The sequence below is a fragment of the Alligator sinensis genome, unplaced genomic scaffold, assembly GCF_000455745.1.
Source record: "Alligator sinensis unplaced genomic scaffold, ASM45574v1 scaffold655_1, whole genome shotgun sequence".
NCBI lineage: Eukaryota > Metazoa > Chordata > Crocodylia > Alligatoridae > Alligator > Alligator sinensis.
In genome coordinates this window covers 494,490-507,932 of record NW_005842343.1, presented here as the reverse complement: position 1 = coordinate 507,932, position 13,443 = coordinate 494,490, and positions in this window count along the sequence as shown.

The window sequence follows — 13,443 nt, the reverse complement described above, 5'->3', positions numbered from 1 at the left end:
GGGAAAGAGGTGGATAAAAAAGGTGAGTGTTGTGCTAATGCAAGTAAGTTATTTAACTAAAGTCATTGAAATTAGAATTGGGGCTGGCTGAAAATTTTTCATAAATGTTAATTTCTGATGGGAAAACTCAGTTTTCATACAGTGACTTCACACAAGAAGCAGCTGCCTTCTTTGGAAAATTTAGTTCCAAAATGCTGTTGTGGTTCATTACAGCAGTTGTAGCTTGAGCACCACATACTCTTCTTCTTCTCTCTGGGGTGTATTTTCCAGGTAACCTACACCTCTTGTGATATGCTATGGACATGGAGAGAATCATAGAAAATGAGAGTTGGAAGGGACCTCTGGAGGTCATTTAGACCAACCCCCTGCACAAAGCAGCACCATCCCCAACTAGTTCATCCCAGCCAAAGCTTTGTCTAGCTGAGTCTTGAAAACCTCCAAGGATGGAGATTCCACAACCTCTCTGGGTAACCTGTTTCAGTGTTTTCCTACCCTCCTAGTGAGAGAATTCTTCCTAATATCTAACCTAAACTTCCCTCGCTGCAACTTAAAACCGTTGTTCTTTGTTCTGTCAGCTGCCACCACTGAGAACAGTCTAGCTCCATCATCTTTTGAACCCCCCTTCAGGTACTTTAAAGTTGCTATTAAATTCCCTTTGTCTTCTCTTTTCCAAACTAAATAAGCCCAGTTCCCCCAGCTTCTCCTTAAGTCACATGCTCTAGCCCCTGATTTTTATTGCCCTCTGCTTGACTCTCCAATTTGTCCACATCCTTCCTGTAGTGGGGGACCCAAAACTGGACACAGTACTATAGATATGGCCTCACCAGTGCTGAATAGAGGGAATAATCACTTCCCTTGATCTAATAGCAACACTTCTACCAATGCAGCCCAGTATGACATTAGCCTTCTTGGCAGCAAGGGCATGCTGTTGGCTCATATTCAGCTTATCTACCGTAACCCCCAGGTCCTTTTATGCAGAGCTGCAGCCCAGCCAGTCAGCCCCCAGCCTGTACTGGTACATGGGGATTGTTTCATTTTAAGTGCAGGACTTTGCACTTGTCCTTGCTGAACCTCATGAGATTTCTTTTGGCCCAATCTTCCAATTTGTCTGGGTCACTCTGAATCCCAGCCCTACACTCCAGTGCATCTACTACTCCCCCAAGCTTGATGGCACCTGAAAACTTGCTGAGAGTGCACTCTATGGCATCTTCCAGGTTGTTGATAAGACATTAAACAAAACCGACCCCAGGACCAACCCACGGGAGACTCCACTTGATACCAGCTACCAACTAGACATCAAGCTACCCTCTGAGCCCAATGTGCACTTGGGCAGAAAGAACCAGCAGCATACCTATAGGCTGGGGAACTCCCTTCTCAAAAGCACAGTGATAGAAAGAGATCCTGGAGTCATTATCGATCACTGCCCTCTGAGCCCAATACTCCATAGGTTCACAGATGTAGGGTTGGAAGGGACCAGAACAGATCATCAAGTCTGACCCCCTGCCCTGGGCAGGAATGAATACTGGGCTCATGTGACCCCTGGTAAGTTTAAGCTCATATGACCCCAGCTAGGTAATTATCAAGCCTCCTTTTAAAGACTCCTAAGGTAGGAGCCAGCACCACTTCCTTTGGAAGTTGGTTCCAGATCCTGGCCACCTGACTGTGAAGTAGTGCCTCCTGATGTCTAGCCTGAACCTACTCTCAGTCAACTTGTGGCTGTTATTCCTTGTTACTCCGGGAGGTGCTCAGGGGAACAGGGTTTCACCCATTCCCCTCTGGTCCCCCCTTGGTAAGTTTATAGATGGCCACTAGATCCCCTCTCAGCCTTCTCTTGTGAAGGGTGAACAGGTTCAGGTCCCATAGCCTCTCCTCATAGGGTCTGCCCTGCTGCCCCCTGACCATGCGAGTGGTCCTACTCTGGACCCTCTCGATGTTGGCCACATCCCTCCTGAAGTTCGGCGCCCAGAACTGGATGCAGTACTCCAACTGCGGCCTGACCAGTGTAGCATAGAGGAGGAGGATCATGTCCTTGGACCTGCTTGAGATGCATCTGTGGATACATGACAAGGTGCAGTTAGCCTTACTGACTGTGTCCTCACATTGGCAACCCATGTTCATTTTAGAATCGATAATGACTCCAAGATCTCTTTCTACCACTGTGCTTTTGAAAAGGATGTTCCCCAACCTATAGATATGCTGCTGGTTCTTTCTGCCCAAGTGCAGTACCCTGCACTTGTCAGTATTGAATCCCATCCTATTCATATTCGCCCATCCCTGTAACCTTTCCAGGTCCAGTTGTATCCTGTCCCTCCCTTATAGCATGGCCACCTTGCCCCAAATCTTGGCGTTGTCAGCAAATTTGAACAGGGTGCTATTCACCCCCTCATCCAAGTTGCTAATAAAGAAATTGAACAGTGCGGGCCCAAGGACTGAGCCCTGGGGGACTCCACTGCCCACATCCCTCCAGGTTGAGTATGACCCATCCACCACCACTGTCTTGGTGCGGCACCCTAGCCAATTTGCGACCCATCTGACTGCGTAGGCATCAATGCCAGTTTTCTATCCCCCTTACAATCTATTCATCCAGCCTGTACTTCCTCAGCTTGCCTGTAAGAATGCTGTGGGAGACCACATCAAAAGCCTTGCTAAAATCAAGTTATGCCACATCCATTGGTCTTCCTGCCTGCACGTCATCATAGAAGGCAATCAGTCATCTCATCATAGAAGGCAATCAGGTTGGTCAGGCATGACTTGCCTTTGGTGAATCCACGATGGCAGTTCCTAATCACATTCTTCTCCTCCAAGTGCTTAGAAATAACTTCCTTGAGGTTCTGCTTCATGATTTTTCCAGGGACTGAGGTGAGATTGACTGGTCTATAGTTCCTTGGAGTTTCCTTTTCCCTTTCCTTAAATAGGGGCACTATGTTTGCCCTTTTCCAATCATCCAGGACCTCTCCTGATAGCCATGAGTTTTCAAAGATAATGGCCAGTGGCTCTGCAATCTAATCAGGCAACTCCCTTCACACCCTCAGGTGCATCCCATCTGGCCCCATGGACATGTACATGTCCAGCTTTTCTCAATCGTCCCTAACCTGTTCTTTTGGCACTGAGTGCTGCTCACCTCTTCCCCAAACTGTGCTGCCCAGTCCAGTACTCTAGAAGATGACCTTGCCTGTGAAGACTGAGGCAAAAAAGGCATTCAGCATTTCGGCTTTTTTTGCATCCTGTGTTGCAAGGTTGCCTCCCACATTCAGTAAAAGACCCACATTTCCCTGATCCTTCTCTTGCTACCAACATACTTGTAGAAATCCTTCTTGTTACCCTTTACATCCTTTGCTAGCTTCAACTCCAATTGCACTTTGGCCTTCCTGACTTCATCCCTACTTGCCTGAGCAATGCTCTTATACTCCTCTCTAGTCATTTGTCCAAGATTCCACTTCTTATAAGCTTCCTTTTTGTGATTTAGTTTACTGAAGAGTTCCCTGCTAAACCAAGCTTGTCTTCTGTTATACTTGTTAGTCTTCCAGCACACTGGGATGGTTTGTTCCTGCGCTCTCATTAAGGATTCTTTAAAGTAAAAACAGCTCTCTTGGACTCCTCCCCTTTGGATTGGTTTCCCAGGGGATCTTGCCCATGAGTTTCCTGAACTCAACAATCTCGTGGTCACTACTGCCCAAGTTGCCATATACTACTACATTCCCCACCAATTCATCCCTGTTTGTGAGCAGCAGGTCAAGAAGTGGCCTCTAATTGGTCACTCCAGCATGGGCATTAGCAACTTGTCCCCAATACTCTTCAAAAACTTCCTGGATTGCCTGTGCACTGCTGTATTGCCCTCCCAGCAGAGGTCAGGATGGTTGAAGTCCTCCATGAGAACTAGGGCCTAAGATTAGGGAAACTTCCGCTAGCTGTTTTGAAGACAGCCTGATCTACCACATCCTCCTGTAGCAGATACCCAGTACAACATCACCCCTGGTGCTGTCCCCTCTAACTGAACCCAGAGACTTTCAATAGACTTATCTCCAGTTTCATACTGGAGCTCTGAGCAATCATATGGCTCTTTTACATAAAGCACAATTCCTCCTCTGCTCCCCTGCCTATCCTTCCAAGTCTCTCTCATTTCAATCTCCTCATATTTCTGTGACTGTGCAAAGAATTTCAGTTCTTCCTGCTCCATGCATTTGTGTACAGGCACCTGAAGTAACTACTTAATTGCCCTGATTTCTCAGAAAGTATGAGAACACCTCCCCTGTCTCTCCCTTCTGCTTGCTCTTCTTCCAGGTCTTCTGCTTCTCCACTAATCTCTGGTCTTCAACGTTGGTCTCCATCCCCTGGTAAACTCTAGTTTTAAAGCCCTCCTCACTCAGTTAGTGAGCCTGTCTGCAAATATGCTCTTCCCTCTCTCTGTCAGGTGGATCCCATCCCTTCCCATGAATCCTTCTTCTTGGAGCAACATTCCATGATCAAAGACTGCCTTGAAGGTACTGCCTCCCTATGTTCAAGAGTGTCTTACAAGATGTGTGATCATGGAGTGATCTTAAAGAGGACCATGGAACCATAAGTGTTGTAAATTATAACTCCCATAGATCATAGGGTTTTTTTATTTTTTATTTTTTTTACTAAGAACTCATTTTTTTTCTGTAGGAAAAAGGCATGCTAGCCATCATTTCTGTTTAAAATAAGTATAATAAAAATATGAACCGAGTACAAGATAATGAATAGGACACTGGCCCAGGACAAATCACTTATCCTCTGGTTCCCATGTCTCTTTCAGGTTTTGTTTTTAAGCTATTTTGGAACAGTTATAGTTTCCTATTATATATTTGTACAGTACCTAGCACAGTAAACCCCCAAGCTAAGATCTAATCTCCAATTTCTACCATAATAAAAATAAATAGTTATAAGCATTAGTATATTATTCACAGAAATACATGCATATTGACTGTACATCCTATCTATATTCTCAATGATTTTAAAAGCAATAGAGGAGAGTTTCAAATGAAGAATTACTCCAGGGAAAAAGTAAGATACTGACAAATACAAAGATTATAGGCGTTATCTATGTCAAATTCTATTGTACACAACAGTGTGATACGAAAGATTTAATCTGGCTTTATCACAATACTGAAGGCTCTGAAAATCATATTCAATAAAAAATCCTTCTAATTTATGCATTGTATGGCAGAAGCCCACAAAATGATGTGCTAACTGACGCAACACTAGCATTTTGAGGTTTATATAGATACCTGTCATGAAGAAGAACAGAAACTATGTCCTTGTACAGACATTCAGTTTCTCCTGGTAGAGTTGCTGCTCTCTCAGGAGAAACCAAGAGTATACACATGTTTATACATTTTCTCCCAGGGTAAAATGGCTGCTCTAGTAGAAAAATAACCTGGGAACACCCAGGTCCTAAGAGAGTAAATGTCTGTACATGCTATGGCTTCTCTTTGGGCACTTATACACATACATTTTTTCCAGGGCCATGCCGCAAGCTGAGGCGAACTGCATTATGCCATCTGCAGTTGTATAAGCAGCAAAATGTGCATCAGTGCACATTAAATGGTGGTGGTGCACTTTTGAACTAAAACACCTCTGAGGTGTTTTAGTTCAAAAGCAAGCTGCCACCATTTTCTTAGCACTGACATGCATTTCACTGCTTATACAACTGCATGCAGTGCAGCACCAGGTGCTTTTTGCAATGCATACATGTGTAAAAGTGCCCTTAGAAGAGAAAATAATCCACCAACATCCCCTGCTAATTCTCCTTAGAGAGACGGTGTTGCTTGCTGGACTCTGCTGCTCCAGCAAGAAGTGGAACACCCCCTTTCACAATTCCCACATTGTGCTGTGGGGAAACACAAGTTGACCATGGGAAGTTGGGTCAACCATCTAAGCTGCCATATGCCCTGCTATCAGGCCAACTAAGGAAGCCTGTAGAGAATGCAGAGATGTGTGCACAGCACTCTTCCCACATCACCAGCTGAAACATATCAGCACTGCATGCCCTTCACAATTCAGGCCTCGGCAAATATCTGTACCCGTGGTTGCATGGGTTCTCTACCAGGAGAACAAACTAGGGAGAATTCTCCCAGGTTATTTGAATGTGTGTACACAGCCTACTCACTGTCTGAAATGCCTACAACTTCCACTGCATGGCACATTGCATTCTTCTCTACCTCTAAATTAGTCAAGGGAGTCACTGTACATTAAAAGTAAATTTTAAGCAATATCTAGAAAAATGTTTGAATCATATTTCCCAATGGATTATGATATACAATATTTTCTTGTCCATTGGCTTCATGATTATCACTCCCACTGTTGCATGATAAGGCAATAAACAAGTTTTTGATATAGCTTTTACAGGCTTTAAGTAGCAGCATACCCTCACCTTTAGTGTAGCCCATATACATTATTACTGTTATACAACTATTGTTTCTCTCTTGCCAGCAATCTCCTCATAATCCTTTTCTCTTCTATTGGACTGCCAGAAGTGTACTTATTTTGAGTTTTAATTATGAATATTTTTATAATAGTTTATAATGTGGACTCCATTTATTAACGTTTTGTAATATAACATGTAGAACAAATTGAAGTAAGGACAATAAATCATTCAATTTAAATATAGTAGCTACTCAAATAGACTTCATTTCACTTTTGTTGTATTGGGAGTCTTTATCACTCTCACTATAGATTCTTGTATCCTATATTATGATGTATCTTAAATCTCTACCTTGATCATCATTTTCATTATCTACTTGGTGGCTGTTATAATAGAGAATCATTTTAGGTGGATGGAATTATCCTAAATGGTAAATTCCCCAGCCAAAATAAAAGCCAGAGAAGTCATTATTGTTTTGAGGAAGAAAACGCAAAGAGAAAGCATGAAAGAGGCTGTTGTGTTATGGGTACAGACCTACTGAAATCAAGGAGACAGGCAGCCAATTTCATGGCCTGATCACAGGGCCTGCCACCATTTTCATGGGTTTATCATGGCAGTCCCCCTCTCCCCCATGCCTCTTATTAGCCAAGAGGCCCCAGCAGCCTTGCCCCTTGCTGCTGATTGGTCAAGGCTGTCCATCATGCAGCCCCACCCCTCACTGCTTATTGGAAGATAGGGGCGGAGCTACATGATGGGCAACTCTCTCACCCAATCCGCAGCTGTTCCCATTTGCCCCAGTAGCTACCAACCCTGGTAGGCTGTGCAGCTGGTACACAGCAGCAATGAGGACCACTGGTTCCCACTGAGGAACCAGAATTTTATTTTTTGGTAAGTTGGGTTTTTTTTCTCATATTTCAAGGACACTGCCTGATTTCACAATTTCCGTGAAATCTGTGAAAACATGAATTGAGTTGCCCCTAGTTATGGGACCACGATTGCCTCCATATTGAGATTTCACAAGGAGATTTTGGTAGCATGGCCACTGAGTCTACTGTTACATGGCAATCTAAGCAATGCCTGGATTAATTCTCAACCTTTCTGGCTTTGGTCAAGTGTTGTCTTTTGGTCAAACATATCCTGATTCTGCAACCAATGACATCAATAGTAAAGTTCCCACTGGATGGAACAGTGCAGGCTCCAGCAGGAGGGGTGAAGGAGTGGTGCTAAGGGTTATCAGCTCTAAAAATGGACTTGGGCTTCTGGAGTACTTTGATTCTTTCTTAGGTGAAAAATGTGTAGTTGCAGTTTAAGAATACTCATTCTTTGCTTTTAACTTACACACTTATTTTAAAAAAAGCATGGTCTTATTTGTCTATTTTGACATCAAGCTCCTAAAATCATATCTAGGCTTTTGAAAAAGCATTTTGATTTACAAAAATCCAACATCCATCAGCAAGTTGACTTCAGTGATATCAAAATATGTATTCAAGACCTTTTTCTGGGGATATATTATATATACACCTTCAGGTCACCTCCCCTAGTTACTACTTGCAAGAGAGACAAGTGCAATACCAGCTACCATAGTGCACCAACTTCTAAGAGTTTAGCAAAAGAACTTGTTTCAAATCTCAAGCCAGGCTATTTGTCATACACAAGCTGTCTGCAACTGTTGTACAAACCTGTCACTCATTATTCCACATAGAGCACTTCCAAATCCCCTTTACAGAATATTTCCTTGGGCTCTGTCACTCAAAAATCCTTACAGTCAAACCATACACTATTGCCAGGATAACAGAGCCATTTTAATGTATCCCATTTGAGGAGATTTTTAAGACGGTATATAAGAACATATGGCAACATTTCTCCACAACTACATTCCCCTTTCAACCATTCTGATATGCCATACTACGTAGTTTCACCTGCTAGAATTTTGTGGGTAAGCATTTCTCCAACGAGTTGTATCTCAAGTATTTTATTTCATTGTAATAGTATGTTTGCCATCTTTGCTTTGCCACAAATATAGTAAAGTATTGTTTAATATAGGGGTGCGTTCTGCCTCATTAACCTGCGCTGAGTTCTGCTTAATTCAGTGAGTCTAATCAGAAGCAGAGGGACCGCTCAGTCCAAGTGTGTGTGACTGAATTTGGTTTAACAAGACCAGTCAGTCTGGACTGTCATGCTCATAAATTCTTTGTATAAACAAGAAGCAGCTACTCTCTGAAATTACCATTCTGTAAATAAATGCTTTATGAAGAAATAATAAATGTGATCTTATTTTAATTTAAACAAGGATGCTGTTTTCAATTCATCTAATTGCATTAACAACTAATAGGCTAGTTTGAAGAATCTAGCACATTCAAGAGACTGATACTTAAGAAAACCATGATTCAAGTAACACTAGACAAGGGGTCAATCTTTGAATGAGTTGTTCCCTAGGGACAAAGCATGATTAATCTGCAGCAATTTCTGAGTCTCCCACTGGTAACAATCATCAATTGTGAGGGATGCATTTGTGTCTTAAATTGTACTTTTTGGGTTGCTTCTCCTCTTTTTCAAACAAACCTGTCTTTGTATATGCTCCTCACATCTTCTCTCCCCTCAATAGTTGTCTTGTGTCAAAGATTTTTAAATATATATATTTATTTATTTAGGGTCAGATTCTGCCATTCATATTCATGTAGGCACATGTCTTACCTTGAGAAGTCTTATTGATTTTAATTTCTTTAGGTAAACTACTACTTCATGTAAGTGAAAATGGCTGAATCTGGCCCTAAAGGGTTTTTCACACCATTAATAATACTGAAGAAACATCAAAGGATTCAGATAAATGCTTGAAAGTTCAGCTACTTTCCCCAAACAACCAAAACTTCTTAGCTCTAGGACAGAAATCTTGTAAGAGCTGGTTCCTTCTGTATTTTTTCCTTAAAGGGATGGCACAGCACAAATGAGGGTAACAGACTCTAGCTCTGAGTCAGACAACATACATATACAAAACTTTAGCTATGAGTGACTGAAGGGAATACTAATGAAAAAGGTGCAAATAATGGTTGCAGAGCATATTATGAGAAGGGGAGAGAGGCCCTTTGAACATACATAAGGGCCTGCCAGGCATGGGTTCACAACATGAACAAAATAAAAGTCAATTAGGTAAGTTTCTCCTAACGCCCTAAATCCAAGCAATTTTATTATTAACATAATGCCCGCAACTGAGGCAGAATTTAAGAGACTATCACTAAATACCAAGTAGCAGCTTTACAGCCAGTTGTTGTCAATGTCAAAAATGCTTTCTCCTCTTCCAAGTATAAAGCTTTAGTCTATGACTATGAAATCACCACAATGTCTTTTAGCCAAATCAGGCTTTGCAATTAGCAGCGCTGGAAGTTCTTCCAGCTCAGTTGTTTCATATCATAGCACTATACATGTTGCCCCCATGTGTTTAAGTCAGGATTAGTGGCCTTCTGTTACTTGGCCTGCAAGAGTTATTTGGTACAGCAAAGTCCCCAGCAAGGGAGAATTAGTTTATACCTATGTGCTCTCACAGGCCAGAGATTAACAGTTGTTTCACATGCCAACTTTGCAGCAAGTCCTGGTATTTCATTGCTATGAGTTGCTGATTATGGAAAACATGAAAGAACAAAGGATATTTTATTAGAAAGGGAAAAAAAAGACCGCACCTTTCCACAACACAGTGCCTGATGACTGAAATTTATTTTGTCATGATTACTGGCACCAACAGATCAGATACAATATCAATATGAAACAGAAAATAAAATAGCATAGGGTGAAAAAAACAAACCTTAGGTGAAACAGTTCTCTGCTATAGCAACCTTAGTAAAAATGATTATACAGAGAAGAAAGGAGGACTGTGTTCATGTAAAAATAACTGGCAGGCTAACTCAATATGTTGCTTCTTTAGAACAACCTAATCTCTTAAATTCTACTTGGACCTATTCGACAGAGTTCTTTCTTGGCCAGAGTACTTTCCTAAGAAGTACATCTACAGATGATCTTTTTTCAGTGTCTTAATTAGAATCTGCCTTTTGTTTATTTGTTCCACAATCCTGGAAATAAACCCCTTCAAGAATGTCACCTCTCTTTTTTTGACCAAATATTTCTGCACACCGTGTGAGCTCAGCAGTATTTGGCACAATGAATGCATTGTATGTTATTCTTAAGAGAAACTCAAATGCAATCATAAGAAAAAAAGGTTGACATGAAATACCGGATGCCTGATATGAAAGATAATGGACCTGGTTCCGTACAATCAAGCACAATTCATGTGCGTGTGCTATTTTCCTTGCCTTCAACTGTGGCATCTAGGCCTCAAGATTCTAGTTTAGACACCATTATAAGTACATTAAACTTGTAGCTAGGGAGAAGACAGTGATGTCAAAAGTGTTTTCATTTCAGCTCTATGTCAAATGTTTATTGGAAGGGCAGGTAATTTGTCTGATTGATACTAGTGCAATAGTATGACATTTGTTCCATCCGTGACATTGTTAAATTTAGAAAACTAATGCGATGCATCTTGTTTAACTCAGTACATCCATGTAAAAAGCACATGTGTAATGCAAAAATCTTTCCTACTTACAGATGTATTCTTAAATCAGGGATGTATAATAAATTAATCTATTTATTAAAAAAAAAGTATATATCAGAAGTTTTTAAGTGCTTCTTTAAACTAGAACTTAAACAATTATAACTGAATTTTAATTTTTAAAAGCTACTTTTATATGCAGCAGCAAGAAATAGGTACTGGGAAATGTCTCATCAAATACCCCATAACTCAAGGGGATTTTATTTGAGATCTTTTTTATTTGTGTAACATCAACCATGTGACACAAGCAATTTGCAAAATCTGGTCTTTGACCCAGGCTGTATATTACATAAGTAATCCTATGCTGATTTAATAATATTTTACCAAAGACTGAGGACTTAACTAGCCATGGATATGGCAATTTTTTAACTATGTGGTTCACAAAAATTCTGTACCTGTTATTGTGTCAGTAACCATATAGCATCTATACCCTAATTGGTTGACAAAATTCAAATACAGTTTTATGACAGATCCCTGAAATGGAAGCCTTACTAATTCCCTCTACAAAAATACTTTTCTCTCTTCCCTCCCCCTCCCCCCCCCAAGTAAAAACCAAAAAAGAAAAAAAACAATTATTTTCCTTAACATCAATACAAGCCTTTCATGTCTTTAAATGAAGCAAAACCCTGTAGAAGGGAAAACTACACTTCTATAGGTAAGGAACCACTCAGCAACAAAAATTATTTTAATAGACATCACTTTAATCTAAGACTTCTACATCTGTTCCACCCTCTAATTACAAATGCAAAACGAATATAATTCTAAATTGCACAATAAAAAAGTTAGATTAAGTGATTTAAATGCATGCGTATGATCTTTGTTCAATGCAGCATGAATTTGCGATGTATTTCTCATCACTAAGATACAAATCAAGAAATAGGTTCTTCCTTGAGATTGTTCTTCACTTGACATACAGGAATTCAAAACCTTTCCCCTCACATGCAGGGGAAAAAAAGGAAAAAAATCTAAAGTTTCAGTACTGCAGATTTATTAGATATTTAAAATTCATCACTCTTCCCTATGACATCACCATAATGTGATATTTTATACATTGGGTGTCACTCCATTTAGGTCAACTTTTTATACAAACCAGACTGCAATATGCAAATATATCTAAGTACACCATATTGCAATAAATTTAATTTATATTATAGTAATAGCTGCAAGCTATGTGCATAACTGAAAACTGCAGAACTCCACTAACAACCAATAGAACACAGGAATGATTGAATAAAGCAATCAACAGCCTTTTTCACAGAGCACAAAAAGCATCATTTACCTTTTGCTCCAGAAAGTCCAGATCATTCTATAAGGGAAGGAAGACAGCATTAGATAGAAACAAACTACTAGTCTTCATGTTAGGGGAATATAATTTAATTTTTAGGCTGAAAATTTTCCCACTTTTTGTGAGTGATGTCAGGAATCTAAATCCCTATTCAAGCTTTTACAAAACAGGGAGTTGATTTTCATCAACAAAGGGTACATAGACACATGCTATTAGCATGGAGCAATAAACTCCAGCAAATATCAGGCTGGAGTTTATTGCTCCTGGGTGCCACATTCGAATGTGCGCCCAGGACCACAGCACATTGAGCCAGGTCAAAGCAACCCTGGCTGGCAGGGGGCCCAGAGGCTCAGCCTCCCAGACCACAGCTGCTCCAATTCTTAGCTCCAGTGTAACACTTCGGAAGCTACGTAGACCCCTCAACCTGACAGCATCGTGAGCTATGAGGGACATGGTATTTTTAAGTACAGTCAGGCCTCAATTTGCATGGTGGTTACGTTCTTGAAAAAACACGATGCAAATAGAAATACTGTAAAAAGCTACCAAGGGTCTATGGGAAATAAGGGTTTAGGCTCCAGATGGGACTGATAATTTGGCCAATAAATGCCTGTGTGTGCACACAGCTGCAGCACAGCACACAGGCAGTGCGGAGCAGAGCCCAGCAGCTTGGAGAGCTGCATGCAGCTGGTAAGTCTGGTGTGGTGGAAGGGGAGGGGAGAGGGAAGGGTCAATGCCCCCCATGGTGCAGAAGGAGAGGGGCAAGGGTAGACACTGCCCAGCCAGGGCAGGGCAGGCACAGGACAGAGCCATGGCTCATCTAGAGTTTTGTGGGGGGATGGCTCCCATTGCTGTGCAGAGCCCAGGAGGGCATGGGGGGATGCCCCCAGATATGTGCAGAGTGGGGCAAGGTGGGTGGGCTGCAGTTGAGGTTGGAGCCAGGGCTGCACGGGGCTTTTCTTGATGGGGGCTGGGCTCAGGGATGGCAGTGGCAGCGCTGGGAGAGTGCTACTGGGCGGAGCTTCAGCAACCCCAAATTTTGCCATAACCTCATTCCAGCACTGCCACTGCCTGCCCCAATCCCAGTGTGTCACAGCCCCTGCTGAGAAGAGTCCCATGCAGCCCTGCCCCACCCTGTACAGATCCGGGGGGCACATGCCCCGCCATGCCCTCCCAGAGTGT